The sequence below is a fragment of the Podarcis erhardii genome, assembly GCF_964252035.2.
Source record: "Podarcis erhardii genome assembly, chromosome: 1".
NCBI lineage: Eukaryota > Metazoa > Chordata > Lepidosauria > Squamata > Lacertidae > Podarcis > Podarcis erhardii.
Window position 1 is genome coordinate 21,321,377 of NC_138497.1, and position 6,000 is coordinate 21,327,376.

The window sequence follows — 6,000 nt, forward strand, 5'->3', positions numbered from 1 at the left end:
GACCTGGAAGTACACCGGAAATAGTGTGTGTGCACGCGTATGGGCACACGACCTCCGGCCCGCTGCGCAATCAGTGCTGGAGACACTGGCCCAAGGTGCAGTAAGTTTGCTGACCCCTGTCCTATAGCCATTGTTGATACCTTGGAGGAAGGAGAAATATGTAGTGTTTTTCATCTTTAATGGAGATGAAAAGTAAATTCTATTGAACTGAATGAGAATGTACTAGATGGGTTTAGGATCAGGGCAAATATTTGATAGATTGCCCCCATATTCATTTTGTGTATGAATTTAAAACAGATTCACACAATGATCTGGTTCAGACCATCGTCTCTTCTAAACCATAGTTTAGACTATTGCAGCCAAGTTGTGGCAGGCCTCAGGTGTGCTGTGATCTCTTCCTCCTTTGAACAAGGAAAGTGAAAGCTTCTGCTTTCGGTTTTGATTAAACTACAGTTTCACAATACAGAATTCAAAGAACTGTGTATGAGTTGTTTAATTATTTTGATACTGCTTAGGAACATTGGAAACGACCTTATACAGAGTCAGATTTTTGGAGGCTACAGTTCCCATCATCCCTGACCACTGGTCTTGCTAGCTAGGGATGATGGGAGTTGTAGTCCAAAAAATAGCCGAAGACCCAAGTTTGGGAAACCCTGATCTACACTGATCTGCAGTGGCTCTCCATGATTCCAGATGGGAGTCTTTCCTAGTCTTAAATGGAAATGCTGGGTTTTGAATCTGGGATCTTTTGCATGCAAAGCCCCTGTTCTTCCTTTGAGCTAAGGCCCTTCCCCCTGGGTTGCTATTCTTGTTAGTTTGTTTATCTTGAATTAGAATAGACCATAGTTTCTCGATTTCATTACCGGAGGAAGAAGTTTAGTCAAAACTGAAAGCAAATGCCGACTCATATGCAGAGGGAAGGGTAAGTATGAAAGCCTGAGGTTTGCTGCAACCCATTCACAATGGTCTAAAGTAAACCATAGCTTAGATCAGGGATGAAAAAGGTGTCACACTCCAGATGTTCTTGCGCTATAACTCAAATCATTGCTGGTCTCTAAAGGGTCACAGGTTCCCTCTCCGTCTCTGTATTAGTCAATGGTCCAGGGTCAACCTAAGGGTTAGTGAGCCCAGATGTAACTGATAATACTGAAGATTAATCATGAGGATTCCCTAAATTGAATAGGGAAGTGCAGGATATTTATTTTGAAAGCATGGAATCCTTCCGCTTCGCCTTTTAAATTACTGAATTTAGTCTTTACCCTCATTGCCTTAGTGGCTTGTTTCATGTAAAACCGCTTGCAGCCAGCATTGCCCCTCTGATAACTTGAGGAGTAAGTTTGTGTTAGTATGGAACGGGATGATGAGGGGTTGAAGCTATCCATACACACCGGTTTCGAAACATTTGGAAGTAAAGGTAAAAGGTCAAGGACCCCTGGACGATTAAGTCCAGTCAACTGCACACAGTAGTAGGGGCTGGATCCAGACCAGCTGTTCCACGAACAGAAGGGCTCCTTCCATGCACAGAATTGAGTCAGATAAAGTGGAATCTCCTGCTCTGTGAACGATACATTTCCGGATCTGCTGGTGGGAGGGAGAGACACAATTCTTGCTGAAGCCCCTCTGTCCCTGGAACTACCAGCACCACCGCCCACACTGTTTGGGAGCCCCCCACCCACAACCCTCTGGAGAAGCATTTTTGGGCACAGGGGGGCTGCAGAGGAAGAGAAAGGACTAAAGTTGTTTGTTGTGCTCTCTTCCTATTACTACTCAGGTGTTTCTGTGCGCTCTGGCTTCCATCACCGTGTTCCAGTGCACCAGAAGCAGTTTAGTCACGTTGGCCACATGACCTGGAAAGCTGTCTGTGGACGAACGCCGGCTCCCTCGTGCTGAAGCAAGATGAGTGCTGCACCCCATAGTCACCTTTGACAGGACTTAACCAGGGGTCCTTTACCTTTTACCTTACTACTCAGATGTAATGTCCTTTGGGGTCAATAGGGCTCGATAAGTATATACAGTGGATGCTCGGGTTGCAAACGTGATCTGTGCGGGAAGCACATTCGCAACCCACAGCATTCGCAACCCACAGCACCGTGTGTGTGCATGCACGGGTTGCGATTCGGCGCTTCTGCACGTGCACAAAGCACGATTTAGTGCTTCTGCGCATGCGCGGCTGCTGAAATCTGGAAGTAACCCGTTCCGGTACTTCCGGGTTTCGGCATGTCTGTAACCCGAAAAAACGCAACCTGAAGCATCTGTAACCCGAGGTATGACTGTATAAATTTCAGCAGGAACAAAATAGGCAAGGACCTAGCACTGGATCAGCTTTTGGTTAAGAGGATGTCAATCTTTTAAATACACCAAACAAAGAAGCAAATGGTATTAGGATTAGTGGAATCACTGGAAAAGGTGGAAAACTCGCCCATGCCAAAGAGAGTCTGTAATATTTCTGCATCGCAATGTGCATTTTTATAGGTCTTCTGGGCTTTATCTGCAAGATAGTCTAAGTGAACAAAACCCCTAGGAGATTTGAAGTGCATTACACTTCAGATGTCTATATTCCATTTATGCCATGTGTTTTCTTACTTTGCAGACCCTGGAAGTCTTGAATGAATGCAACTAAGAGTGTTAATCAATTTAGTTTCAGTCTCCAGGGTTCCCACTTACCCAGGCCTGACGTTAAGGCTGCAATAGGACAACAATTGTAGCTGCAGTTTGTTGGGCTGGAAGTTCACATTTTCGGGACTTAATATCATGTAAAATATGGTCACTTCCAGACTTCTAATATCCATGGAAGGCAGGGAAAGCAGGGCAGATGCTGGAAATTAATTTAATTCTTATAGGGTATGACTAAGTTATGAACCAATACATAAAGAGTGCATAGAAAAGAAGTGTTTGTGAATTACAAAATAAGGTGTATGACTGTACCATGCAATTGGATTTCATAATTATGAAATATAGGCTGAAATTCTACACACACTTCCTGGAGGTAGCTCTCATTACATCCAATGGTGATTATTTCTCAGTAGACATGCATAGGGTTGCAGTGTCAGCTTTAAGCAAAGGATGTTAGCTTTCTTTCTTTAACAAGTATTAATTTGGGTCCTATTTGCTTAAAGTGTGACTTATAGATATCAGCTGCTGATATTATATTTGTTATTATGTATTTCATAATGATGCAGTATGCTGATATGTACATGAGCTGGACTAAGAGACCCATTTTAAGCAAGCTGGCTCAGAATTAATTTCCTTTATGAAATAACCCATATTATAAATCACCGGACTCAATCACAGTAACCACCATATTGCAAAGATCTCTCTCTTTCTTTGTGTGCGTACATACATATATTCATTTCACAGATTTTATGTATTTATATCTGAGCATTTCCACCTGACTTTTCCATTAAAGGAAAATGTCCCAAATAGTTTACCAAATGTGTAAATACCCAATGAACAGACAGTGCTCATGCTACTAGATGTCCCTGTTCCCAATGCCCTCCAGAAGCTGTTAGACTCCAGCTCCCATCAGCCCCAGACAGACGGACCAATGGTCAGGGATGATAGCAGTTGTAGTCCAACAATGCCCAGAGACTCCTCATTAGCTACAACTGGCCCACAGAAAGCTCTGTGGATACTGATGTCCTGAAAGTGGGAGTCCACCAGCTGTGTGCAGGAAACGACATATTTCAGGTCAGTGTTGTAGTATGGAAAGGGAAGCTGTGGATCTGCAGGACCTCATTTTCCTTTGACATGCCCCACAGATGGGTATCAAACCATGACAGCTGGCACGGTAATTTTCCTTGCAATGGAGTCAGCAGGAAGAGGAAAAATAAAAATGGAAGGGGGGAAAAGAGAGCAGACTGGGCTCCACTAGCTGCCCTGGCCATAACTAGACAACAGGGCTTCAGCTGAGGACTTCTATTTCCCCCTAACATACCCCACCATAGGATTGCTAGTGCTGCCCCACAAACAGAGAAAGTCCCATCAGTGGGGATTACCTCTGAGTAAATGTTCATGGGATTGGCTGCTAAGCAGTACCTAAATATTTGCATGGAGTGTCTTTTCTTTTCTTAACGGGAAATGTTTTATATGTCTGCAAGAGAGCTAAGGGTTTCTGCGCAGCGAACACACAAACCTTTTTGTATGCGGAGCCGCTGGTGCAGCATAAAATATTTTGGTCCATGCATAAATCACAGCCATTTGCCCATCAGACACTTAGTCCAGGAGGGAGCCTGGCTTAATGAAATGCGATTTTAAAATTCAAGAATACATCACGGAAATCATTTCATGAAACCTTGTACATAATCGTTTGCAAACCTCCTCAAATAAACTCGGTGAATATATTGATAGCAAGGAGAGCCGAACAGGGCCCAGAGTGAATAACTCTTCATTAAGAAGAGCAGAGAATTGGAAAGTATCAATCTGGTGCCAAATGGTACCCCGTGGTGAATAATTACGGCCAAGCTGTAAACCCCTTAAAAGCTACAAGGCACCACTATAATGAAACACATAGCTGAAGTTTACAGTATGTATATATTGAGGGTTTATGCTTGAACATGTAGCCCTTTCTGTTCTTAATGTATAGTTTCCACAAAGGGCTTGTAAGTGCTAGAGCTTTGATTAACAATATCAAATAAACTACGGCTATTGTTATCAATGTACATTTACTTAAAGCAAATACTGCAGTTTGATGCTAAATGTTTTATTGTGAGTGCATCTGTGTGTAAAGCAATTGTTGAGAGAGAGGGGGGGGAATCAAACTTGGTGCTTCCTTTTGTTATACAGAACTACAGTGGTACCTCGGGTTAAGTACTTAATTCGTTCCGGAGGTCCGTTCTTAACCTGAAACTGTTCTTAACCTGAAGCTAATGGGGCCTCCTGCTGCCGCCGCGCCGCCGGAGCCCAATTTCTGTTCTTATCCTGAAGCAAAATTCTTAACCTGAAGCACTATTTCTGGGTTAGCCGAGTCTGTAACCTGAAGCGTATGTAACCTGAAGCATATGTAACCCGAGGTACCACTATAATCAATAAGTATAATCAAATCAGAGGATTGCCTGGGACCTTAATGGACATATAGTCCACCCCCTGCCAATGCAGGAAGCCTCATGGATGAGTGGAGACCAGGCTCTCACTGGTGTATATATTGTCTGTTTGGCTAGAAATGAACATTTCATCCAGTTTTAGCAGAACTGACAGAATTTTGAAGGCAGAGAAAAGCTCTATGGTTTTGGGCTACAACTCCCATCAGAGAAAGGGCAATAGGTTGATGGAGGCTGGTCTACTGGCTTCGCTAGTATTTTTTGTTCCTCCTGCTTTTGTTTTCAGTCTCCTCTTAGGTTGATCACGAAATCAGTGCCTCCAACATTGCTCCAATGAAAATAGGGACATCCTATTCAACAACCCCAACAACACCAACACCAATGCCCATCTGACTACTCAGGGCAGCTTCCAACATATATAAAAGCATAATAAACATTACACATTTAAAAAGCTTCCCTATACAGGGCTGCCTTCAGATGTCTTCTAAAGGTTGTACCTCCTTGACTCAGGGGTTGCATCACTCCATAACCTCCACCATTTCTCTGATGAAAATGGGGACATCCTAAGGAAAAGTAGGACATTACAGGATCAAATTAGAAACCAGGATGGTGTCTGTAAATCTGGGACTGTCCCCAGAAAATAGGGACACTTGGAGGGTCTACAAAATCACTAGAATTTTCTGTTCCTCCCACTTTTCATTTCTGTCTCCTCTTAGGCTGATCACAATATAGCCTGTGAATTCCCTAACACAACTACAGCTTATGAACTGATCTGGAAAGGATGTTCCAGAAATCATGGAGGCTCTTGAGATCTTACGTTTATGAGAAGTCCAGACTAAAATGTCCAAATGTGCCAGTTTATTCAATAAGCTTGAAGGAGATTACAGTGTAGTTTAGACCCACAGATAACTTTGCTGTAAAAACACCTGCTCACTTCAGCTAGAGCCTCTACTCATAGGGGGGA